This window comes from Mauremys mutica, chromosome 4, assembly GCF_020497125.1.
Source record: "Mauremys mutica isolate MM-2020 ecotype Southern chromosome 4, ASM2049712v1, whole genome shotgun sequence".
Classification (NCBI taxonomy): domain Eukaryota; kingdom Metazoa; phylum Chordata; order Testudines; family Geoemydidae; genus Mauremys; species Mauremys mutica.
The window spans coordinates 101,959,505-101,987,033 of record NC_059075.1 but is presented as its reverse complement, the minus strand read 5'-3'; the positions used below and the strand labels follow the sequence as shown (position 1 = coordinate 101,987,033).

Below are 27,529 nucleotides of genomic sequence, written 5' to 3'. Positions count from 1 at the left end.
GGTTGATCGAGAAGACTCTGGGCAAGATTGCAGCTGCAAGCTGGGATAGGGGGAGTAGGGTGGGAGCTGGAATGAGCAATTGAACCCCCCTGAGACACCACATAAGAAGAGTTGTTTCTTCACTCACAGGAGCTTATATCATGGGAAATATTTTAATTCTGAATGCATTGAGAACTCACGATGAAGAAAACTTGCTCCCATCAATGGTCCTAGATACCTGTGCAGAATGTAAAGTGGGGACAAGGACTCATCCGGAGAAAATTGGCTGGCATGGGGGAGTGATTGTAGCATCATATAAGAAGAGATAAGAAGTTCAGTGCAGCATAGGGGAAAGAAAATGAGAGAAGAGCAAGATCTTGAAAGAAGCAAGATAGCAGGAGGAGTTTCTCTAAACAGCTGAAGGAGCTGAAAAGGGAACAAATGCAGTGAGAGTAAATCCAGAATGCTGAAGCTGAGAGGAAACTGGAGTGACAACACAGGAAACAGATGGCTGAAGGGATAGGAGGAGGTGTCAGAGTAGGCCGCCACAGTGTGTGAAGGAGACGAGGCAATAGTTTATAACTGGGAAGCATAGCACAGGGATGATCAGAATACAATAGAATATATCTATCAGTTTGTATATTAAGACCAGAGATCATATGAAGCTAAGAGAGACAATGATAGCAGATGGTGGGAACAGAGAGAGAGGATGAGAGTAACATGAATAAGATAATATAATTAAATGGCAGTGGAGAAGCTGAGAAAAAGGAGTGGATAGAATACAGTAGCCAGGAGAACATCAACCCTACACATTGCTGAATGCAGTTCAGAAAGTAATGGAGGTATAGTGAGAAAGAGAGAAGAATAAAATAATATTTGAGTAGCTGAAAGAATATGAACAGAGGACTGGAGTGCCATAGGAGACAGAATAAGATTAGTAGTGAGGAAGCTGATAGACCTGAAAAGAAACTGAACTTTCACTTTCCACTGCTCGCCTACCAAAAAGGACAAAATCAAACACATAACAAGAACCTTAAACATTCTGGGTCCACATATGCTTTTCTGAATAGGTTTAAAATTCCACAAAACACAAACTTACTATCCCTTGTTCACATTGTGTAATATGATAAAAAATTAAAACTATTTATGCTGGCTTCACCTAACCTCCAGTGTAACCTTGAATGAAGGACTTTTAAAGCATATGACTAGCATATATGATACAAAAGAATACATTAGTTTTCAGACTAGATCTTCATTTCAAAATTTGAAAACATAGTAAAATATTCTGTAATTGAAGAGATAGACATTAGCAGATATATATTAATATTAAAATTGATACACAATAGTAAATATATAATTCTTGGATTAACTCTAGATTTAAGCATGCTTTGGTTCAAGGATGAAAACTATGTATTTGGATCATGATGGCAAAGAAGTTCTTAAATTCTACAAGAAACAAAGTGAACATTGCAATTTTGATGTGTTTTTTTTCAGTAGAATATAGTCATCATTTTAAGTACCTTTGTTTATTCAGTTAGAAATAATCAGAGTTTCTTCTATAGCATTCATGTCTTCTGATTTGGAAAAATCATAACACTTTGGTAGATTCTGTAGTTAACCAAAAACCACACATATATTGATCCTTCCTTTATTCTCTACAGATCTTCCTTTTTGCAGTGTTTTGAGTCTACTTGAAAATATGTTTCCAGTCATTACCATTGAAAGCTGTAAACTCTACTTTCCAGGACATACACTAGTGGATTTTTTTGTAAAGAAAAGCACTGGAGATATTCCATATCCCTTTTGAAGAACTTATGTGCTTCTGCTTCACTTCCCAATCTAACCTAACATGTAGATCTGTCCTATTTTAGTGGTTGACAGCTCTACCATACATAAGAAATAACGATCGTACATGACACTTGCATTTATTTTAAAATAAACTTAAGACATTAGTAAAACCTAATTTCTTCAAAAGCTTTTAGGGATCAATTCATAATAACTTTTGACGGGGCACCAAGGATGGGATCTAGACATCTTTTAACAAGAGGTTGCAGATACCAACCTGATTTCTCAAGAGCCCAAACCAGATGTATTAACTCAAATGGAACAAGCAAGAAAGATGCTTTCCCTGTCCCAATGAGCCTATTATCATGAGGGTCTGTGAATATTATGTGTTCAACATTCTATAGGAAAGAATGAACAGGAAAAGCTTTCAAAATGAAATCAACTGTAAATACATACTATTTTTGAACTTCAGATGCAACGTCCCGTGAAAGCTGGCCTTTTAAAAAGCTAGAGAATGAACAACAACCTTTTGAATAATGAATTCAGTACAAAAATAAATTTGCAGTTTATTCTTTTAATACAAATGTCAGTAATAATAGATCATAAGTCACAGCACTTATTAAATAAGAGACTTTTTCACCATACTTCAAATTGTACTGTTGTCAACATTAAAAGTTACATTTCTGAATCCTGTTTGCTGTAAAATTTCCACTGTAGGCTGTGTTCCTAAATCTCATGATTTTGTCATGAGTCTCACAATATTTGGTGTCAGTGTTAAAGCCTCAGCTGCTAGAATAAAAAAAATTGCACGCGAATCTCAGCTTCATTATTTTTTAGTTAAGTTTCTAGTCTTCACTGTTATAGAGAAAGTCTTGAAAAAAACTGAACAGAATCCATGCTAAAGCCTTACCTATATGGGTAAAATGACCAGAATATCTACTGCAGAATACACTATTATGCAATAGCTCTCCATGTGGGCTATTCTGGAATAAAAGGAACTATTCCAGAATAATTTGGTGTAATAATTATTGTGCAATAGCTATTCCAGTCAATTTCCCCATGTAGACTAGGCCTAAAGGTTTAACCAGAAGGCAAATTTAAAAAAAAAGATTTTATGCCAATCCCATGATTTTTAAGCTAACATTGTGATTTTGGGGGCCTAATTCACTATTTTTGAATGCTTGGGGTTGTCCATTTTGTACAGGTATATTACTGGGAATATTTTATAATTTTGAATTCTTTGCATTGGATTGAGGAACAGTTTTGAGCCACTGTACCGATATATCCATTTTAACAGAAAATCCAAATATATATTAGAAGAAATATTTTATATTACCTTGGAATAATCCTACAGTTCTTAATGAGGCAAAATATCCACTAGGTCAAGTTTTTCCTCCCAATTATAATAGTGTAAAAGTGGACAATGGAATTATGCCAGATTTGACGAAGACTACAGTAAACTCAGTGGAGTTATTTCATATGTTCATTGTTATTTGACCATATACATAGAACAGAACATTACAGAAACAAAACAAACAGTGGTTTATTTTCCTTGGCAACATTCACTGTACACAGTAAAATTAAAAGGAGGCCAATAAATTATTCTTACTGAAAATTTTGAAAAATCATTGTAAAACAAAACATTTTAAGAAATTTTATTAAGGCTTCTGAATTATAGTTGATGTGTACAGGTCAATAAGGACTATGATGTACCAGTATGTTACACAGAGAAATTCTGATGGCTTTCAGTTTATACTGAATACATTTTAATTTGTTTTTTGCATATGAGAAGGGTTAATTCTGTGGTGGACAATGTTTTTGATTCCATACTAGTGGATGCCCAATAAAACACAAAAGATTGTTTAGATTATTAACAAAAAGGTAATACACATACAGTTCCTATTTTATAATATAAATAAAAATAATTGTATACATTTGTAAGAGAAAAATTGAGATATAAATCTCAGGTCTTGATTTGGATTTCGAAAACTGGTTTGGATCAAATACAAAAGCTCTAAATATTCACCTATAACGTGAACTGACTATTCTAAATATTTATTTACAATAAACGTGTTTTTGTCAGGTCAGGTTAGGTTTTTGTTTTTAAGGAAGTTTGCCAATGAAGATCATTAAACATACTTAAACTATTTGTGGAATCGCTGCAAGGGTTTCAATGAAAATGTGAACTGTCTTCAGGCCAATTTTTCATCAAAATTTGAGCCAAGTTTGCTCAGTTCACGAACTTTTCATTGAAGCTAGGACAAGTTTAGAGTGAACCCAAACTGATTTATGATGTTAGGTTGAAAATAGGGGTATCTTGATATCATCACAAAGTTTTACAATAATGTAATGCAATTATATGAATCATTTTGGGGGGACTGTGGGGTCAGGGGTTAAAAACACAAAGCATAACCAAGCTTTGGAACTCAATGAAGCCATGAACTAAGTGGGGCTTAAAAGGTTTAGATATTTACAGGGGTAATGTGAACATCCATAGTTACAACTAGTTAAGAGGGAAAAAACAAAGATATGAAACCTCATGCTTAGCGCACAAGACAGCCATTAACCATCTGGGGTTAGAAAGACTCTTCTGCTATGAGCACATTATTCCAAAAAGATACTTGAACTTTCTCTGAAGCATCTTGTACTTGCCAGTATCTGAGCCAGGATACTAACTAGATGGACCAGTGATCTTTAACTGAAGAAGTGTGACTAATAAGTCATGGGTCTTTCATCACACTGGTCACTTTTTCCTGTATGTTGTATCCCTTTCCCCTACTCTTTATTTTACAGGCAATCATTGTCTTCCATTGTTTTTTGAAATGTGCTTAGCCAACTCTGGGCATTCCAACAATAGAAATACTAATAATAAATCCTGCCTTAACATTTTGGGGCTAGCTTGCAAAAGTTTTTCACTCCTTCTCATCCCAATGTATACAACTGATGTCTGCTATGATCACCCCAATATGCACAGGGCTAACCATTAAGGGGAGGACTATCAAGACCATTATTTTGGGTACCCCAAATTTATATAAATCATTTTATATAAAAAGATGTGGTGGATGTAGGGTTCAGGAATCACTCGGACATTCAGCATAAGTTCCCACTGCCCCAGAGTTACACAATGTGAGCCTCTGTTACATAACATGGGCCCCTTAAAGGTACCGTTCCCTACAGTGGAAGGGGCTAAGAATTTTTAGGCCAGCACCAGCCTCCTGCAGCAGGAGAAGACAAGCCCAGCTCTTAAGCGGCCATATTTATAAGAACCTGGTCACCCCAAAAGTCTTTGTCAGTTGGAGAGTTGTGTGTGCATTTTAGTGAGTATTAGCATTTATGTAGAGTCAAACTGGGAACTGTTCTATGCACTGGGTCAAGGGGGGAGGGGAGTAAATCTCCCCCTTCCTTGGTTAAACTACTGCACTAGACCACCACTTCTTGCACGCAGGGGGAAGCAGGCTCTACAAAGATACTGTGTTCCTGTCCCCAGTGTGCACAAGTGGGCAGGAAGGAAGCTGAGTCAAATTCCGCACCCTCCCCACCTCCAACACATTCTGTGGCACAGCTGACCATCAAGTTGGGGTGCACGTGCTACGAAAGGTAGAGACACTTGCTGATAACTCCCTCTCCAGAGCAGCAGGGAGACCAGGAAGGAGATTATGACTCTGGGGGTAGAGCCTCTCAGCATGAATAGACACACTCGTGCTAAGGGGGCTCAAGCTAGTGTGCTAAAAATAGCAACAGACACATTGTGGCTGGGGCAGCAGCTCAAGTTCTCAAGCACACCCGACCCCAGTGTCCAAGCTTGGGTGGCTAGCCCTGAGTCTCCATAGGAGCCACAATGTTCACACTGTTATTTGTTGTTCACTAGCTCTTGTCCCACTAGCTCGAGTCTCTCTGCCCAGGGAGGGACGATCACTTCCAGCTGCAGTAGCGGGATACCCTGGGAGATGCAATTTTTTTCTCACAGGCTGCTCTGGGGATGGCATGACAACATATTTCCCTTTTCTATGGGATCACGCTAGCCCAATAACATTTTGCAAATGTTACATAATTAACCATTACTGTAAGGCAGAAATGCTAAGTGATTTGACTAAGGCCCCTGATGAAGCTGATGTTAGAGTTGGGTTTAGAATATTAAGCCCTTTATTCTCAGTCCCAGGCCTATTTCACTAAACCATGCTCTGCTCATGTTATGGAGCTGCCCCTCCTTGAGGCCAAAGGTTATAATCTCTGCTCATCAGGTGAGCCAGCTCAGTTTCAGACAGACAGCTGCTGGACTGGCAGGCACTTGCAGCAACTATAGCAACATAGCTGTGATTGATCTTCGAGTATTCTCAAGAATTGAGCCCTGTTGTCTGTGGGTTGCATGGACTCCAATAAGCAGCCAAGTCCTGTGACTGCAGAACAGCGGAAGATCCAGAATAACTTGTGATGTGTTGGGAAAAAGATCACATCCAACCCTTCAGTCTCAGTGATCAGTTTACATTTTCAAAGCTACCTTCACAAGGAAAGAGCTAGAAAACAATTTTCTAGCTCTTTCCTTGTGAAGATAGCTTTGAAAATTTAAACATGAAAGCATTAGATTAGCTCTACGTTTCTAGGTGCATGACCAAAGCCCAGCTCCAGATAAAAGTATTCACAATTAATTTTTTTCACTACTATAAAATACGTACTGCAGTATTTAGAAACAACATGAGTAAGAGACAGTAAGTTTGCAGCACACCCGGCATATTGCTTGAATGGCGCTTGGTATGGTTTGAAACAGTATCTATAGACAACCACTCGCGGCTTTCTCTAGAATGCTAGCTGGTTTTAAGAAACTGCATGCATTGTTCAGTGGTATGAGATCCAGGTTCACAGACTACTGCTGTAGTTGAATTGTTTGAAAAGACATATGGCATCCCAAGTGTAACAGATAGTTGAATCTCAAGGGGGAACCATTGTTCATTCATCTGGACCAAGTGACATTCTTTATGCAAGAATAATTCCTGATTAAAGGGTGAGTTTTAATGGAAACTAATTAGGCAACCTCTTTAGCCTGGGCATAATGATCAAATGAGCTGTCACACAGTACCTGATACAATGATCTCACTTGGTACAAGATTTTATTCCTTAGCAATTACACTCCCACATTGCACTGCATGTGTTTATTGCCTGGAGCACACATGTCAAATTAAAGAGCAGCTTATGCACCTGATATTTAATTATTGCCTAGCACTACAGACAACCGGGAAATGTCAAAGCGAGCAGTCCTACATAGTAGCAACTAAAACTGATATCTTCTTTGGCAAAGAAAAAATAGAGATAAAATATGTATGGATGATTCAGTTGTCTTACAATTCACAGTTACAAAATATGGCCTCCCAAACCTTAAATAATTTACCGTTGTGCTGAATTCAGAGAACTCTGTCAAGGCAGAAGAGTATGTGAAACGGGTTCAATGGCTCCCATGATTATTTATTAAATGCATCCTTACATGATTAAAGTGTTTACAAAATCTGGTCAAATCTGAGCTGTTGTGGCTGTTTTATACTAAACTGAAATGAGAAAGCAACCACTAACTTATACAGGTATGGACTAATACACAGGTGTTAAAAGAAATATTCACTTGCTAGCAAAGGAGTTGGACAACACTTATGCCAGTGTTATCTTAACTAAGGATAATTTTAATTGGAAACTTTTCTAAATTCTTTCATAGTCAAATCACTTCCCTAATCCTAGTTATAATAAGGCTGAAATGAAAATGTAGCAGTATTAAGAAAAAAATATATAAGAAAAGTGTCTCCAGAAAACTGACACACACTAAACAGAAAAGAAAGTTTTATGGTCATGTTGAAGGTGCTGACATTAAGGTGAGAAAAAAAAATTCATACAACTGTGAGTTTTGACTGCAATTTGTAATAGAGAAAAAATGTACATAATATGAAAAAGTCCTAGTCCTTGATCTGTAACGGAACACCCAAATACAGATCTGATGGTGTCCCGTGGCTAAGAAAGTTGTGTGTGTATCTTAGACCATTCTACTCCAAATAAAGGAATCTAATTACCCGTAATCTTAATTGCACAGTCTAATACTAAAAAGGCTTAATAAGAGTGCTTTTGTATTTACAAAACTGCACAGCTTGTGAAAGAACCCTCAAAACATTTGGCAGGAATCCCAGCCGAGGTATGACTGACTGGAACCTCTAATGACTACAACATGTAAACAAGTGTTTTGTTTCGACTGATAATCATTAACTTCCAGTGTCAGACTTATCCCACAAGGTTTTGCTCACTGCTTCACCAGTCTGCTTTACAAAGGCATCTGGTGCTAAGGGAAAGGGAAAGGGGAAAAAATTGCAAAGTGCTATAGTGTTGTCACTCTTAAACTAAAGTGGCAGTAGGCAAATGAAAGGGTCATGAGGTAAATGATTCTAACAAGGAGCAAGCTGCTGTGATAATTCCCACTATTCTTTGATGGGCCCTCTTACTGTGTGATTTAGGCAGTGACATAATGTGCTAGACCTCCTGGTTATTTTATTTTTTAATAAAGAAAGGTAATTTGACACCGAACCTCCCAGATTATTGTTGCACACCTTGGTATTTTTCAAAATTAAATTTGTTTAAAAAGCAATTTTTCTCTCTCTAAGTGCAGCAGTACTGGAACAGTCTGAAGGAGGAATGGCAAAGCCCCTGAACACTGGTTTTAAAAAAGAAAAGCTAAAGTAGGTTGATAGGACAAATTTGATATCAAATACAGATTCAGAAGCCAAAAGTTACATGTGAGTCATGGATTATCTCAGCTTTAAAATAAACATTGCAACAACAGTTTTAAAAGTGCATTACAGGTGGCCAGAGTTTCAGCTACTGTAAAATGATATAGTGCCAAATAAATCAACAGCGATATGTTGGTTTACAGCAGCTGAGGATCTGGCCCATACATTTTTGAATTTATTCTCCCATTACAGTAGTTACTGTTTAAACTTTTTTGTATAGAACACTGAATGATTCATAATAAATTATGTATGATATTAAATAAACCTTATTGTGATGAGTAGAATACAAGGTGATGTGAAGTAGCCACACTTACACTTTCCTGATCATGTTTTGGGTTTTTTTGCACTAAAAGATACTGAAGTACATCAACTACGTTATTATTAAAACATGCAATAGCTGATAATTCTCCTTCATAGATTTCAAGGCCAGAAGGGACCATTAATTAATTAATTATTGGAGATATACCAGTCTCCTAGAACTGGAAGAGACCTTGAAAGGTCATCGAGTCCAGCCCCCTTCACTAGCAGGACCCAGTACTGATTTTTGCCCCAGATCCCTAAGTGGCTCCCTCAAGGATTGAACTCACAACCCTGGGTTTAGTTTGATTGCCGGTATGACGCAACCATAGAACTTCCCCAGAATATTTCCTAGAGCAGATCTTTTAGAAAAACATCCAAACTTGATTTAAAAATTGTCAGTGATGGACAATCCACCATGACCTTTGGTAAATTGTTCCAATGGTAAATTACTCTCACTGTTAAAAATTTACACCTCATTTCTAATCTGAATTTGTCTAGCTTCAACTTCTAACCATTGGATAGTGTTATACCTTTCTCTGCTAGATTGAAGAGCCCATTATTAAATACTTTCTCCCCATGTAGTTTCTTATAGAATGTAATCAGGCATACCTTTACCCTTCTCTTGGTTAAGCTAAACAGATTTAGCTCCTTGTGCCTATCACCATAAGGCATGTTTTCCAGTTCTTTAATCATTCTTGTGGCTCTTCTCTGAATCTTCCCCAATTTTTTTAAAATCCTTCCTGAAATATGGACACCAGAACTGGACACAGCATTCCCTCAGGAATCACACCAATTCCCAGCACATAAGTAAAAAGCCACTCTTCTACTTCTTGAGATTAAGATCATATTAGTCTTTTTAGCCACAGCATCACTCTGGGAGCTCTTGTTCAGATGATCATCCTCCATTACTGCCAAATCTTTAGGCTGTCTTCAGACTGTTTACTAAATTAGCAGAAATAGATTGCAGGCCAGCAGCTCTTTAAGCTACCAGTTATCCATTCATAAGTAAGGGTCAGTTGTAAACTCCATTTAACTATTAATGCCCACTAAGAGTTAGCTTCAAATGTTTAAATTTATTCCATGTCTTAGTAAGATCTTGCCTGCATAACAAGAATTCCGATATAAGTTACTAAAGCAGTGTGAGGAGTTTCAAGCATAGATCTCACTACTCCGCAAAGGGACTTAGGCATACAGCTCTCAAACTCTTTGATATATAAGCCCACAAAGCCAGGTAGGGACTGTGGATCAATCTGTTAAATTTATTAAAACACTGATATAGCAAGTCTGCAGTTGTTCAATTTTCATTTTAACTGCTGCTGCACACGATAATGTGCCCTCATAACTATGTTTTATATAAAAGCACATTATGCCTTTACACAGCACACATAAATGGCTAGTGATTATTAAGAATGTTAAGATGTCAGTAGAATCAAACCAGCATAACGATGTACATTTAAACACCATAAATGCTGCAAATGACTACTGCATTTTTTTAAGGTGAGCCTCTAAAAATGGCACAACAAATAAAGGCAAAAATATATATTAAGAGAAACAGAACTTCAGAAAAAAGTCTACCAAATTTGACTTCACAAAAAGCATCACATACAAGAACCTAAGCTTATCACTGGTGATGTTAATTATTAGAATTAGAATTAAGACACTTTATGAGTACTTTGTATTTCTGCTTGAAAATTATACTCATGTTTTTAAAAAATGTTCTTAAATTTGAATTAAAGACTTGTTTTCTTGCAGTTCCTGGATTTCAATGTTTGGGAGTGTTTTTGTAAAACATTCCAAGAGTAAAACTTGGGAGAGTCCAGAAATGCACATGTGCCACTGATTTATGTACTGCAAAAAAGTTCACTTTTTAATGAAAGGTTAGTCAAGAAAAAGAAAGTCTAGACAGAGAAATTACAATTTAAATTATTACAAACATTTTAGAAGCTTTTCACCTCAAAGTGGGAAACAGTGCATCGTCTTAGATGTAAAATTGGTCTTGCCTGCTGCAATCAGATGAAAAGGAACAAGATAAAATGTATGGATAAGAAAGGAATCACATTGTTTGTGGTCTGGTTGTTTATTCTCTCCTGCCTTCCAATTCAGTTCTTGCATCTTTTAAATTCTTCAGTTCATTTGACATGAAGTTTCTTGTCAGCTAGAACTTTTAAAAGATAAAAAACCTGATTTTATTTAAATGTTTTCTGTCTAGGAGAAGGATAATGAAAAAACCCCAGTATAATATAAAATATTAAATTGAATTTGTCAGCTGGATTATTGTTTTGTGCCAAGCAACCCAGGAGCTATATGATCCCATATAAGTTAGACAATTTTTTTTAAACCTATTCAGTTGTGTGCCACAGACCATATTTTATTTGCAACCATTTCATACATTAATATATGGTGTTCAGAGTGAGTTTCAGTTCATATTAACTGTTTAATTAAAAAAATGTAAATTATAAACAAATCACATGATAGTTTGTTTCCCTCATTTTAATATAAATGATAATAGGAAAAGATGTGTGTGATATGTATTTGTGTGTACACACATACACACACACACACACACACAGAGAGAGAGAAAAGGCATTGTGATATTCCCTTCTGAAAATTAAATGCTTTTCTCAGACTCTCATATCCCCTGAATTCCTAGTCAGTGATTTTTTTTTTACTTTTTATTCAAAGCTAATGCTATTTTATTTTATAACAAATATGTTTAATGGCATGCTTTACTTATTTTTCTGTTACTATAAACCAAATGTCTGAGACACTGAGTTAGATGCAGTATGAATTCCAGGATATAATCTGGTATATATGTTTTATTAACATAATACAATATATGAAAAGACGAAGTCAGAAAACATTTATGATTTTAAAATGTTAACATTTCATTCCTTTCATTGGGCACTGAACAGTAAATTATTCATGTTTAAATATGAATGAAGTAGGTATTTTTTAAAGTTTGAAATGTATCATTTGTTTCCAGTCAGCTTTAACATCTAACACCCATGTTTGTTACAAGCCTAAGGAACAAAAGCCTTAACATTAGCAGGGATGTTAAAAGGCCCAATTAATTAAGCTACATTAGCTCAATGTGATCAAAACCTAGACATTAATATCCTTTGGGCAAAACAACATTTCAGGTCAAAGTATTCATATAAAAAATAAGCAGAAATAAGACCCTTGCTTTATCTTAAGTGAAAAAACTTGTATTAACTGTTTGCACTAGTTGCTTAGTTTATTTGCACTGTAAATTATTAGAGCTCAGATTTTAAAGCTTGTTTGATTTCTGATATGTACAAAAGAAAACAGTCGTCTAATATTGATATACTGATTGCCTGGCACCACCCAATGGCAATGATTAGAAATGCAGACTGCAATTCTCTCAGATCTGGAGATATAAATTTATTTCGAAAAGAATAAACAGTATTTTATTTTGCTGAGATAATAAACAATTACCCATTTCTTCGTAAACTAGTTGATTTCTCCTAATCCTATTTTTAAAATTGGTTAACTGGATGTGCTTTATCATAACTATAGGGTTTTTTAAAGAAAAATCATAGTAACATTATATATCAGTTGACTATTAAATAATGTACAGTTATTTACATGCAGACTCATTAAAGAAAGTAATGTGCTTTACCAAATATGTCCATATATACATACCTCCCAATCCCAATCCCCAAGGATGGCAGGGAACATTTAATGCTATGTTTTCCCCAAGGGTAAGAAAATACATTAATTATCACATTTCTGATGTCATCAAGATATATAGCCAGATGAGAAATGGTTCAAGCCTATTGTGACAGGGCAGCACAAATATAATATGTCTATGGAGCCAAGTTACAATACATTGACTCCTATATTTACTCCTGAGAACAGATTAGTAGATAAAATTAAAAAGTAGAGAGGGATAAACTCATTTTGGCTAATTTCAAACCCCAAAATGAAATTAATAAAGCCCCAAAACAGAAGCCATAAATATAGATCAGAGACCAGTTCCTCAGGCAAGGATAACCCATGCAGGACAGAAAGAACTAGAAGTGTAGTCGATAGGAAATTCAGGTAAACTGAGCTTAGACACTTTTTATTTGGGGAATATGGAGTTTAGGTTAGCTTAGTTCACTCACTTCTTTTTTTTACCACTACCTAACTGGAAAGAACCAAGGATGGATCTCTGCTCCCACCATTGAGGAATAGAGTAGGTACATGTCCCAGGTGTGCCTTCACAACAATGAGCTAGAAGGGAGGTTGTAGAATCCTTGGCATATAGCTCTTAAGGAATACCCAGGTATGCCCTGCTACCGCACACTAACAATGCAAGTGGTATCACACATATCATCAGCCCCAGTACTCTGAACTTTCACTGTTAAGAAGCAATGGGCTTAAATTGCAGCAAGTGAGGTTTAAGTTGTACATTTAGAAAAACTTCCTGTCTGTAAAAACAATGAGGAGCCCTTGTGGCACCTTAGAGACTAACAAATTTATTTGGGCATAAGCTTTCGTGGGCTATAACCCACTTCCTCAGATACATGGAGTGGAAAATACAGCAGACAGGTACAAATAAACAGCACATGAAAAGATGGGAGTTGCCTTACCAAGGGTGGGTGGGAGGTCAGTGCTAACGAGGCCAATTCTACTAGGGTGGATGTGGTGCATTTCCAACAGTTGACAAGAAGGGGTGAATATCAACAGAGGCAAAATTATTTTTTGTAGTGACCCAGCCACTCCCAGTATTTATTCAGGCCTAATTTGATAGTGTCGAGTTTGCAAATTAATTCCAAGTTCTGCAATTTCTCATTGAAGTCTGTTTTTGAAGTTTTTTTGTTGAAGAATGGCCACTTTTAAGTCTGTTATTGAATGTCCAGGAAGACTGAAGTGCTCTCCTACTGGTTTTTGAATGTTATAATTCTTGATGTCTGATTTGTGTCCATTTATTTGTTTGCGTAGAGACTGTCCGGTTTGTCCAATGTACATGGCAGAGGGGCATTGCTGGCACATGATGGCATATATCACATTGGTAGATGTGCAGGTGAACGAGCCCCCGATGGTGTGGCTGATGTGATTAGGTCCTATGATGGTGTCACTTGAATAGATGTGCAGACAGAGTTGGCAACGCAGTTTGTTGCATGATTGGTTCCTGGGTAATTATTTTGGTTGTGTGGTGTGTAGTTGCTGGTATTTGCTTCAGGTTGGGGGGCTGTCTGTAAGCGAGGACTGGCCTGTCTCCCAAGGTCTGTGAGAGTGAAGGATTGTCCTTCAGGATAGGTTGTAGATCCTTGATGATGCACTGGAGAGGTTTTAGTTGGGGGCTGTAGGTGATGGCTAGTGGCGTTCTGTTAGTTTCTTTGTTGGGCCTGTCCCATAGTAGGTAACTTCTGGTTACCCTTCTGGCTCTGTCAGTCTGTTTCTTCACTTCCCCAGGTGGGTATTGTAGTTTTAAGAATGCTTGATAGAGATCCTGTAGGTGTTTTTTTCTGTCTGAGGGATTGGAACAAACGTGGTTGTATCTTAGGGGTTGACTGTAAATCAGTGGTTCCTAAACTTGTTCCGCCACTTGTGCAGGGAAAGCCCCTGGCAGGCTGGGCTGGTTTGTTTACCTACCGCATCCGCAGGTGCGGCGGATCGCGGCTCCCAGTGGCCATGGTTTGCTGCTCCAGGCCAATGAGAGCTGCTGAAAGCAGTGGCCAGCACATCCCTCAGCCCGTGCCGTTTCCAGCAGCTCCTATTGGCCTGAAGCAGTGAACCGCGGCCACTGGGAGCCACGATCGGCCAAACCTGCAGACATGGCAAGTAAACAAACCGGTCCGGCCTGCTAGGGACTTTCCCTGCACAAGTGGGAGAACAAGTTTGGGAACCACTGCTGTAGACAATGGATCGTGTGATGTGGTCTGGATGAAAGCTGGAGGCATGTAGCTAAGTATAACAGTCAGTACGTTTCCAGTATAGGGTAGTATTTATGTGACCATTGTTTATTTGCACAGTAGTGTCCAGGAAGTGGATCTCTTGTGTGAACTGGTTCAGGCTGAGGTTGATGGTGGAGTAGAATTTGTTGAAGTCCTGGTGGAATTCCTCAAGGTCCTCCTTCCCATGGATCCAGATGAAGATGGCATTAATGTAGTTAAACACTGGAATAAATTGCCTAGGGAAATTGTGGAATCTCTGAAATTGAAGGATTTTAAGATCAGGTTATGGTCAGGGATGGTCTAGAAAATACTTTGTCCTACCTTGAGAGCAAAGGATTGGACTAGAAGACCTTTCAAGGTCCCTTCCAGCCCCACACTTCTATGATATCCATGAGTTTGGGTAGAAACTTACATACCCCAAAATCAGGTGAGTTGGTGTTTCTAGCAGTTCCTTTCCCACAGCTCTTAGTAAATTCTTGGGAAATTCAGAAACATCTGTTTTGTAATATAGCTAAAAGTTACAGCTAACACAAAGAACCCAGAAAGGCACACAGATCAGGAGAACGATTTCAGTTTCTTTATTCATGCAGTCAATTATTAAGCATGTAGAAACATTACTGTTAGTTTATGTTTTGAAGAACAATTGGATAACAGATCCACTCCATACCCCCAAGAATCTTACTGGCATTCTGGCCTCCAAAATTATCCTTTATTGGTAAAAACAGCTTGGAAGTGCCGTGTAAACACAACATTTTCAGGGTGCTATTCTAGCCTTTCTTATCCCCTAGTTATCAGCATTTATTCCCTGTCACTCAGTTTATATAAAGTTGGCCTTCACCATCTTATAATTCGGTACTCACTCCATGCTACTCGCAAGGCACAGCATTCAAGTATTGAAATGGGAATAAGGCTTGTCATTATTTGCTAAATGTAAGCACAGGAAACTAGGGTTAGTGAGGCTCACCTAGTAAATCACTGGATTAGGGTGACCAGATGTCCCGATTTTATAGGGACAGTCCCAATATTTGGGGCTTTGTCTTATATAGGTGCCAATTACCCCTCCTCCCCCCATCCTGATTTTTCACACTTGCTCTCTGGTCACCCTACACTGGATGCTTAAGTAAAAGCTGGTGCAACTTTGTGTGAGTATCTGGTACATTGGGCCACATATAATAATCAGCGCCCCAATGCATAAATGCCAGTGGAATGCCAAAGAAACTAAGAGGGGCTTTAAAGAAGAATTGAGGTCCTGCTGGCTGTAGACTGGAAATTATGTAGAAGCTATATTAAAACTAAAAAAATGGCAACTTTCCCAAATTAAATATGAAAGAGAACAATAAAGTTAGTTCAGCTGCTCCTGTGTTTAAATTTAGTTGCTTGGCCCTATGATGGGGTGTGACTTATCATGCTAGTGCTAGTGCATCATGCTAGTGTTGTCTTGTAGATCATCTCCACAAGTTGGTACACTGACTCTCGGTGGTGTCTCACCCACCATCACTTCTGCTCCTGGACCCATGTCACTTCAAGGACCGTGGCATCCTCTTCAGGACTCAGACCTCCGGCTGTGCCACACTCCCCATTTCCGGGGGACAGTACTGCAGTCCAATGGTCCAGCCATTTCCTCAGTGGTGAGTACGGGGGGGGGGGGGGAGGGGGACCATGTAGATGGCAGCCACATGCTGCGTCCCCTCTAAGCTTTCAGTCTATTTCCCTGGGCCACTTCCCTGCAGCCCCAGTACCTTCTTCGTCCTTGCCTTAGAACCTTAGCCTGCAACTCCCAGCCACCAGCCAGGAGCTCTTCCCTAGCTCTCCTAGTCCCTGTTAGCAGCATTGCTCTATCCAGGTGTTGGCTTTCTTCCACCTGCAAGGCAGCCAGGCCTCCCTCCTTGAGCTCCAGGGAGCAACTGAACCTGCTCTGCCCTGCAGCTCTTCTTGTATGGGCCTGTCAGGCCCCGATTGGCCCCTCTCCTATTGGCTGCTTTCTGTGCAGCCTCCCTAGGGCTCCATTAACCCCTTATATGCCAGTGTGGGGCAGATGCCCCATCAGAGGCCCCCATATTTTTATTTTCTCATGTTGTATTTTGTATTGACAATGGACAAAGTTGTCATGTGGAAAGCATGAGGCTTTGACAGGTAGTCAGGGGACCAATTATCAGCATGGGAAACGTAGATTGGAACTGTGAGCTAAGCATATTAGATGGATGTTTCTGCTAGAACTATCAGCAGTAAAACAGTTAACAGGATTGACACTGCAATTGTGATATTTAGGCTTCAGAGTCAACAACTCAGCGATAAATAGAGGCAGTGTATCCATCTCTGAGCTATTGTTCCAGACTCTCTGGAGATTCAGGAAGGCAACAGTTTACACCCAGTTCACATTTTTAAAGTTTTTCTTGCAACCATTTTTTTTAAATGAACATTAAGATTCTAGAACAAGGTTACACAACAGGGAAATGGATTCTGTGGCAGAATACATGTGACCCTGACAATAATACTTGCATTGATATAGATGCTCCCATGTAATGATTTCAAAGCACTTTTGCAAACAATTTTAACAAATCAAGCCTCACAAGACAGCCAGGAGATGAGGATGTATTAGTATACCCTCTTTATAGACAGGAAAACTGAGGCAAAAAGGGATCAAGTGACTTTCACAACATCACGTGTCAAATCTAAAGCAGTGCCAAGAACAGAATCCAGATCTCCTTACTCTCTGTCCCTTGCTTGAACCAATCTTCCTCTCCTCCTGTATTCTGAAGGCAGCAATCTGACCAATTCCAGAGGTGCATTGAAATCAATAGAAGAATGGATAAGGGGCAGTATATGACCATGCTATTGTAGGTTTCAACATTGCAAGGTCATACTTGAAAAAAGTCTTCATTTTAAAGGGGAAAAACCAACAACAAAGCTCATAGCATTAAACATAATATTACAATTCACGTGCTATTTTCACAAGGATGAACTGTTTTCTAAGACTAAAACAACATAATGATAACACTCTGAATAGTGCTAAATATATCCCAGTTAAAATTGTTAATGAAGCTACAGAGTGAATGCAAATCTACAAGTCCCAGAGCTGGTGTAGCACCATGTAATTTTTAAGTAGCAGTTCCTGGGAAATCCCTTAGCAGCACACCACAATCCCCACTAATGTACCAAGCAAGTCCCATTGTAGCACATTAATGGCCTACACAGTGCCTTTTCAGTTTCTGAGCAATCTAACTCTACTGGGGGAACCTGGGATCAAAAACCACAACATGACTAATTGAACTGCAGGTGAATCTCCAGTACCTTTTAGCTGTAGTCTTATGAGGCCTGTAACAACAGTATTAGTCTCTCACTTGAAGAAGCTTTAGTTATAAAGGGTTATAAACGTGAATGGAGACCAGAAACATGAAAATCAGATGTTCAAATTAACAGAACAGTAGCATTTATATAGTCATTCCAGGTCCAAATTCACTGTGAGCCAAACCCTGATAGGCAGTGAGCACATTCAAGTCCACCCTGGCCAAATCCTCAAGTCTTTAAAAATTCCTCATAGAATTGCAAAACTCCCAATGATGTTCCAACCACCCTCCCCACTCAGACACTGCTCTATGAAGCTCTAGGATGGCAGAGGGAATGGACAGAGCCATGCCAGCTAAGGGAGGGAAAGCTGAAAGTGGCAGACTTTCTTTATCCCCATCGCAGAGAGGGAAAGCTAGCAAGGGAACAATCTTGATGTTGAAGAAAGGAGGCAGATGGGGCTCCCAGCTTGGACAACAGTTCTTCCCCATTAGGAGCCAGTGTAGCCCACCAGCTGATTGGAAGGCTTGGAATCCTATAAAATTACGCAGCCTGGGAACAGCTCAATCTCCTGCTCCTACTTCATATTCTGCTGCCTGTGTGATTGCTGACTGAACCGCTAGCATGCTGGGTTGATATGAAGACAAAGGTCTCGGTGAGGTTTTCAGTTCTAACTTTCGGGGCTGATGCCAAGGCACAGATCTTTGTGAGCTCATTGCCTCAGCAGCCCTAAGATGCTGAGCTGAAACGGCGGTCTCCGAATAATTTATTTGTTTGTTTATTTAAAAAAAACAAAAATCACAGATCTCATAACTCTGACAAATATGCACCAAATTCTGCTTTTGAATGCACATAAATTAAAATCAATGGGTGTGATGATGTGGCTGCCACATAGACATCTTTAGATCTAAGTCAACAGGAGGCATATGCATACATCTAAAAGGAAAATTTACTCCTTACTTGACATAATACTACATTTATTTACTGCAACAGAGGAGATATATCTCCACTACACTGCATTGGCTTTTCCACAGACACTGCAGCACAAGGTACTTAATTCAAGCAGCTTTAGTGGGGTACGTAGAGCATTTCTATAAAAATCAAGATGATTTTTTAGCATTTGGATCTGAATTTTATCCAATAGCATGGATAGCCACAGTTCATAGTCTAACCAACTAACTGGCTACAGTATGTAGTGGGTGACTTTGACAGTACTTGGTTATGAGGACTTCCATGGAAATCTGGCATCCAACAAGAGGGAAGAGATTTGAAATTAAGTAGCAAAAGACTACCCAGAAAGAAACGTTGGACCTAGCCTGGCTCCCTAAAGCCATTAGCCAGCAGAAGACTATCTGGTCAGGAAGAGGTTAAAAAAATATAGCTTATAGACTTACATTATAAGTCTACAGACACATTACAACAAACATTTTAAAAGCATTTACAGATCTTTGGAAACAGAAAATACTAATATCTCAGAGGTCATAGAACCACACCTGCCTAACTCTTCATTTTTAAAAATCAACACTAAAGGTTGAAATAGATTGGGGTAAACCAGGAATGCAACGTACAGAATATAGGGTCTATCCATTCAACTCTCTCTTGCGTTCATTATTCATTAAGACTTTTGTTTACATTTTTACAAGCTTTAATCTCCGTACTTCAACTCCAGACCTCTCTGAATGACAATTTAACACATTTTATTTACCCTCTAATTTTGTTAATGTATTAATTAAAATAATCTGTTTTACACTTATTAAAAATAAATTATTGCAAGTTTTAATGTTTTTCCTCCCTACAACTTTTTCTTAATTAGTTATTTAAATTGTGTTGAAAATCCCAGGCCAATAAATTTCAATATTCATTTTTCTATTTCAATTTTTCAAACAAGAAGAAAAGTTCCCCTCTTTAAACTGAAAATTCAGTTTTAAATGAAGGTTAAATACGCATTGATGCTATCTTACATACTTCATTCATTCATCATTCACCAATGTTATTTGTTTGATTTTGTTTTGTATTGTATTTTTGGAGCACTATTAAAATAATAATTTTGCATGTTTACACTATCTTACATCAGTATTAGCATCTCATCTTGAAGGATCTCAAAGAGTTTTAGCAAACTAATACAGCTATACAAACTGCAGGGTTGCTTCACTACTCAAATGCAACCACCTCTGGAGTGAAATTCTTCAACTGTTTAACTAGGCACAGCAATGCTGCACAACCCTATATGACATGCAGGAGCGGCTCCAGGCACCAGCAAGCCAAGCGCATGCCTGGGGCGGCAAGCCACAGGGGGCGCTCTGCCTGTCGCTGCGAGGGCGGCAGGCAGGTTGCCTTCGGCGGCATGCCTGCGGAGGGTCTGTTGGTCCCACGGCTTCGGCAGACCTCTCGCAGGCGTGCCGCCGAATCCGCGGGACCGGGGACCTCCCGCAGGCAAGCCGCCGAAGCAGTCTGCTTGCTGTGCTTGGGGCGGCAAAATACCTAGAGCTGCCCCTGATGACATGAAGCAAAGAACGCCTTTAGTGGTATTAAGAGTGCCTGTGTCCAAATGAAAAATAAATATCATTATTCACTGAAAGCATTATGGGAACGTTCATTAGAAAAATATAATTACTTATGTTCTAATCTCTTTGGGACACTGGGGTTAATACCCTTACTCTTATTAAAGGACTATACAGTTGAACCCTGTTATGTCGCCGGCCTAAGGGTTTGCCAAAAAGCGTTGAGATAACCGATGATCGAGATAAACCCCTATCCACCCCCCCACCCCTGAACTCCCCTGCCCTCTCTCCAACACCCCCTCCCTGCCCCCTTACTGCGGTGCCTGCACGTGGCAGGATCCAGCGAAGCGGGACGGGGAAGCGGGGCCGGGCGGCCGTGGACGGGGACCCGGAGCCGGGCAGCCAAAGAAGCGGGACCCGGTAAGCGGGCCGGGCGGCAGGCGAAGCGGGACCGGGTAAGCGGGCCGGGCAGGTGGGCGGCAGGCGAAGCGGGGACCAGGTATGCGGGGCCGGGCGGGCGGGCGGGGATGGGCAGGCACCGGGTATGCGGGGGCGGGCGGGCGGCGAAGCGGAGCCGGGCGGACGGGCGGGCGGCGAAGCGGGGACCGGCGAAGCGGAGCCGGGCGGGCGGGCGGCAGGCGAAGCGGGGACCAGGTATGCGGGGCCGGGCGGGGACGGGCAGGGACCGGGTATGCGGGGCCGGGCGGGCGGCGAAGCGGAGCCCGGCCGACGGGCGGGCGGCGAAGCGGGGACCGGCGAAGCGGAGCCGGGCGGGCGGGCGGTAGGCGAAGCGGGGACCAGGTATGCAGGGCCAGGCGGGGACGGGCAGGGACCGGGTATGCAGGGCCGGGCGGGCGGGGACGGGCAGGGACCAGGTATGCGGGGGTGGGCGGGCGGCGAAGCGGGGACCAGCGAAGCGGAGCCGGGCGGGCGGGCGGTAGGCGAAGCGGGGACCAGGTATGCGGGGCCAGGCGGGGACGGGCAGGGACCGGGTATGCGGGGGTGGGCGGGCGGCGAAGCGGGGACCGGCGAAGCGGAGCCGGGCGGGCGGGCGGCAGGCGAAGCGGGGACCAGGTATGCGGGGCCGGGCGGGGACGGGCAGGGACCGGGTATGCGGGGCCGGGCGGCTGGGGACACGGTGGGTCGGGGACGCGGGGAGCCGGGCGGCTGGGGACGCGGGGAGCGGGCGGCTGGGGAACCGCGCGGCTGGAGAGCCGGGGAGCGGGCGGCTGGGGACACGGTGGGTCAGGGACGCGGGGAGCCGGGCTCGAGATATTAGGGTTCGGCGAATCGACATAACGGATGAGAAACCCATAAGACAAAGAGGGAGTTTGGCGGTTCCACTTGTAAAACGTCGACTTAATAGGATTGGCAAGTTAACCGAGGTCGAGATAAATGGGTTCGACTGTATATCCTCTAATTACACAGGAAGTCAAAATCTTAGCTATGTGTCTTATTTGAAAGAAGGCATCCTTCTACAATCTACTAGTGGACTAGCTGATTACTACCGCACAGGAAAGACCGCCACCTATTGAACCACCAATGCCACTCTGTGCCGTATTTCATTGTCCTTTAGAAATATCCTACAGAATTACTAACTTTCCAAGCTGTGAGAGCAGACAATATCACAGTATCCTCCAAAATATCATTGAAGTAATCTTGTAGGCTCAGACCCAGAATCATAATGTATGTTGGCAGTGGCTCCTTTAGTACCATGAATCCAACAGTATAGGAATGCATGGGGAAAAAAAATAAAATGAAGAAATGTAGAACACCTCCAAAAATCATCTTTAAAGCATTTGTACACATTAAAGCAGTCTGACTATTAAGTCCAATATCTGGGGAGCTTCTAGGATTAAAAACAGGAGCTTTATAGCGTTGGAAAGAACAGCTTCCCACTGGGATCCAGCAATCACTGCTAAAAAAAATAAGAATTCTAGTCCTGGACTGCCTGAGATATTAGGCTTTAAATCATAACTTGTGTGTGTGTGTAAAAAGCTAATTTAGGCAGTTTTTTTGTTGATTTTTATTGTACCCCCTGAACCCTCTATTTTTGGATTCATGCTAATTCTCAGGCACTGGCTTTTCAGGCAAAACAATATCCCAGTAACATTTTAACAACTCTCAAATATTCATGAAATAGCTTTTCTAAAAAGTAAGTTGCATATACAAAAATACACAATGGTGTGATGTGGCAGAAAAGTGTTATTAGAGCACACTCACACACTTGTATGTATACATATACATACATTATAGATGTAATTATAAAGGGTCCAATGGAAGGCAGACGCACACGTATGTTCTCTGCTCATAGAGCAGCTGAAGCTTTACGTCATCATCTCACAACATTTAATGATAAGAATGTGGTACTCACTAAGGTTGCTTTGAGGAGACTAACTTTTAAAAGAAACCCCTCTGCCTCAATTGGCAAAATTGGAAGAGGTAGTAGCATTCTAAAACCAACTTTGTGATGAAAAAATAGAGACAATACAGGTAAGGCAAAATTTACCCAGCACAAGGCCTTCTGCTCCACTTAAACTCAAAGATTCAGTTGTGCATGGGAGGAAGTGAGGGGTTCACAAGTGGAGCAGCCACAGAGAGAGTTCTTCACATATCACACAGATGGAGACTTCATGATAGTCAGCAGCTGGGGAAAATTGAATTCAGGTAACTAGTAACTACTTTATAGAGGTGGGGACAGATTGCAGTGCAGCCCTGTAGTACAGACTGCACATGGACTGAAGTGAATTCTATTCCCTAGACAGCCCTGCTTAATTCCCCACACCAATGGCTTTGAATGGGAAGGAAAGAATCTTTTCTTAATCCAAACTGAGGAAACTCTTATTATTACCTGTAACTTTCCTATTTAACCAAAGTGGGATAGGAAAACAATTGCTACATGATATGGCTGAGGGTAGATCATGCCCACAATAATAATAACTATTGTTAAGCATAACAACATGCCCAAAGCCAGTGCATCATATTTATGCAACAGTCATAAAAGGGTAGTATGGGATGTAGACTGTTCCTGCCTTCTTCACATCAAACGGTTCTCTAGACCCAAAAATAATATTAAAAGTATGTACCATAACCACAGTCCCAGGAAAAGCACTATAGTGCCAAAAAAAGCACATCGTACATAGAAGCTGATTTTTGAAGACATGTGGCAATGCACTTCCCACATCAGAAAGTAGAATCAGGCCTCATATTTTAGCTTGACACATGTTAAAATGGCTGAGATCTGTAATCAAATGCTCTGGTCCTGCATTGGGATTTTCTAGCCTGGACCCCCTTCACTTGTATAGAATCCCACAGACTTTGCAAGGATACTGCATGAATGCGGGGGCCTGCACTAGCGGATCCCAATGAAGGACCAGGACTAAAGGGCTTGATTTTTCTTTTAAAAAAAAGAAAAAATAAATACAGCAGCTATTATGGTGCTACCCGTAAAAGGCATCTCTCCTTCCCTCTCTTAATATATGTGTGCACGTGCACACATACACAACATATATGCTGTATGGAACGCCTCAGATTATAATTAATTATATTGTTGTAAAGCAGAGCCAAGAAATCTCTACAAAAGTGCCATTTCCCTGAGGGAATGCTGCATGAAAGGGCTTTTTAAAAAAAAATTAAAAATTAAATTATACTTGCATATAATTGAGTCTCACTTTTCATGTAGCACTCATCTTAGGGAAGTCTGCAAAAGAGAAACAATATCTTACTAAATCCCTGTTAAGATGCTTAAATTTAAATCACAACACTCTAACAGGCATACAATTCCAAACATGTCACTGAAACAAAAGGAACACACACAAAAATGACAAGCTTGCATTTTTTCTTTACAACACTCTTTAAGGTAGCAAAATGTTAATCAGTTCTGACACAATGCACTATATGTTGTATTGAACTTTTATATTGTGGATAAATTGTCATATTCTGTTAGGCAGCTGCATAGAGAAAAAGCTTTGACAATATCTAATTGAGTCTATTTTTACTGCCTTTCAGATAATATTGCTAGGATTGTATACTGTATGTTTTTTATTTTTAGTTTCATACTTTTTTCCCCCACTTCAACAATGTTTTATTATGGATTTACAATGTCCTGGGGATTTTTGCATGAAATGAGTAGTCACTAAACCTTATTCTGTAACATTGAAATGGTGATGCATTAAAAAAGAGCTTTTATGCAAACTGATAACAACTGGGTATTCAGTAACCATTTCTTTTTAAAGCAGAAGGCTCATCTTGTGGATAAGGCACTAGACTGGGATTAAGGAGATGTAAATTCAGCTCCTGTTTTTACCACAGGTTCCCTGTTTGAATTTGAACAAGTCAACTAATCTCTCTGTTTCTCCATTCCCCAGCTGTAAAATGGGGAAAAGAATAATACTTTCTTTCTCTCACACTTTGTTTGGCTCGTGACACTGGATTATAACTTCTTCAGAGCAGGAACTGTCTTATGTGTATATACAACACTTAGCATAATGGGTTCCAATGCACTACAGTGATATGAATAAGAATTTAAAGTTTGGGATGCAAACCAAGTTTTGTTTAAAATGCTTTTTAATGCCCCATAATGCATGGACTAAATACAGGTTGCAAAGACTGGTATCTTATTAGCCAAAAGAAGGATTATACTTCAAATGGAAACAAAACCAAACCACAGAGGTTGTGCCTTGGTTGAGGATCTTGTGGTGTATCCCAGCTCAGAAGAAACAAAGCTATTTTGAAGACAAATGTTGAAAAATATAATGTGCGATGGGATCAATTGTTGCAGGACTGGAAAACATCTAACATGCTTCACAGTACGCCCATGCCATACTGGTTAATCACAATGACCATAATGGCCCAGATTCATTGTGTAACCACATTGAGATGTACATTCATATAAGGACTAACTACATGTACAAATGTATTTTTGTAACCAGTTTGTGATTCTTTTCTGATCTAGTTACAACACAGCTGTGCCCACAAAACAGCTTTACTCACAACATAGTTATGAATCAACCATGTTACGCATCCACACTTATCATGCTGCCCAAATTCGTATCAGTGCAAATTACAAAATCTGGGTAGCCATTATATTGTGCCTCAGCAGGGGGATAAAGTGCCCAGAGGACACGCACACAGTGCACCGGTAGCATACCAGAAAAAGCACTCTAGGACATCTTCCTTCCTCCCAGCTCTCTCTGCAGTAAAACTAGCAAATCTGTTTACAGGGCCATAAGTAGGGTGTCCTGTTTGCTCTGAACAAAAAGTGCATGCTGAACTGGTTACAGAATTACAATCAGGTGTCAGATCAGTCTAGGTCATGTAGCAACATTAAAATAAACTTTATTTGTATTTTTTAAGGAAATATATATTAAATATAGTATTTCTAAGTCTACAGATCTTAGAAGGTCCACAGGATTAATGCCTCCAATACTTATTTCATAAATTGTGCATGGCCCAAATGAGCAGTTCATTATGTCTGCACTGGGGGCACCATTCCTGACGTCAGACATGGACACTTTAGAAGGTGCCAGTTTAATAAGAATGAAATATGGCATTTTAGGGATAAAGTGGTGGTGGAGAGCAAAGAGGAGCTGAGAAGGTGACTGCCTGGAAGCTGGAAAGCAGGCCCCAATAAAGTACTGCTTACTCTGTGCCTACCCTATGATTTCTGCAGTTGTCTTCCTTCTGCTCTACAGCTCCCCCTTCGCTCATAAAAATCGCATTCCTTTTCTATTCCCCATAATAAATAAGCATCCCTGAGGATGTTCTTTAGAAAAGCCAGGAATAACGTCCAACTGCACACGTTATAAAATGTGTGTTTATTGTAGCAAGTCAAAACTTTTACATCAAAAAGTAATTTTGATGAAAAATGATTATTTTTCACCAAAAATGAAATTGGGGGGAAAAAATCATTGTCAACATTTTTACCAAAAGCAGAAAGTGAAACCAAATTGTTTTTTCTTTTTTTTAACTGAAAATTGTCACAAAATGATTTTCAGAAATAGAAAACTTTGAGGATTTTTTTTATTGAAAAGTTAGAAATATTTCACAGAAAATTTTGACAAAAACTAAAATACTAATTTTTTCTCAAAATTTCCTGTGAAGAAAAACTGCCATTTTTTAACAGCGCTTGGTGGTTCTAGATCTAATATTGTGCCCTGTGGGCACTTTATTCCTTGGGGCCTTCTAAGATTTGCAGTGGATCCTGCACACCTTTGGTGCCCAATAGGGATGCTAATGAGCTGAAACAGGGGAGCTGAGAAATGAAGAGGGAAGTTGGGAAGCACAGTTGGGACCTAACAGGTTCCTGTAGCTCCTACTAGACAAAGCAATATGTACTATTCAAAGGGAATGAATTACTAACAGTAGTTGTTAAAGCAATTTTAACAAAAGAAGTATTACAAGTCATAAAAATTGTAGCTGTAGATATGAACAACAAATTCATAAATTCGTAGACCAGCTTCTATGACACCGATGCTCAGAGGCTATGGTCAGACATTCAGGATATGGAAATGAATACACCATATAATCAAGACCGTAATGCCCATGGTGTTCACCTCCATTTTGCCTGCAGGCTTCTGAAAATATGGGGAAAGTCTAGTTGATTAGGGAACTGGCATTAGATATGAATTGCCATAGAGAGCAAACTTCCAGCGTATGATAACATAATGTTTCATTTTACATGAGCAACCCTGATTTACGGCACGCAGCGTGCTGATCTGAACAAATGGGTTTGTGAATCAGTTGATTTGTGTGCAAACTCTGCTCGGTTATTAGAAATCAGCATGCTTTTCATATGTGGGTCTATATGAAACCTTTACAGATGCATTACAGAGTAGGCAGGTTTAATTGTAATGAAGCTACAACAAAACTTGTGTCAGGGTTTCTCACATCCCATTGTCAACAGAGATGTGTGGATGTTTCACATGTAAAGTGGTACAACTATTTATTGCCCAACGCTACATTGCGATTCAATGCAAAATAAAAACTGCTCTTGAGAAAGAAAGGAAAAATATGAGTGAGC

General features: G+C 40.0%; 1 long non-coding RNA gene across 1 annotated transcript in view; it reads left to right on the top strand.

Moving 5' to 3' along the window:
* Nucleotides 1-27,529, top strand: part of LOC123367893 — a 108,332-nt gene that overhangs the window by 9,827 nt on the left and 70,976 nt on the right. The window contains exon 2 of the long non-coding RNA XR_006578639.1: nucleotides 16,167-16,350. This is a non-coding gene — a long non-coding RNA (uncharacterized LOC123367893). The remainder of the gene's footprint in view (nucleotides 1-16,166; nucleotides 16,351-27,529) is intronic.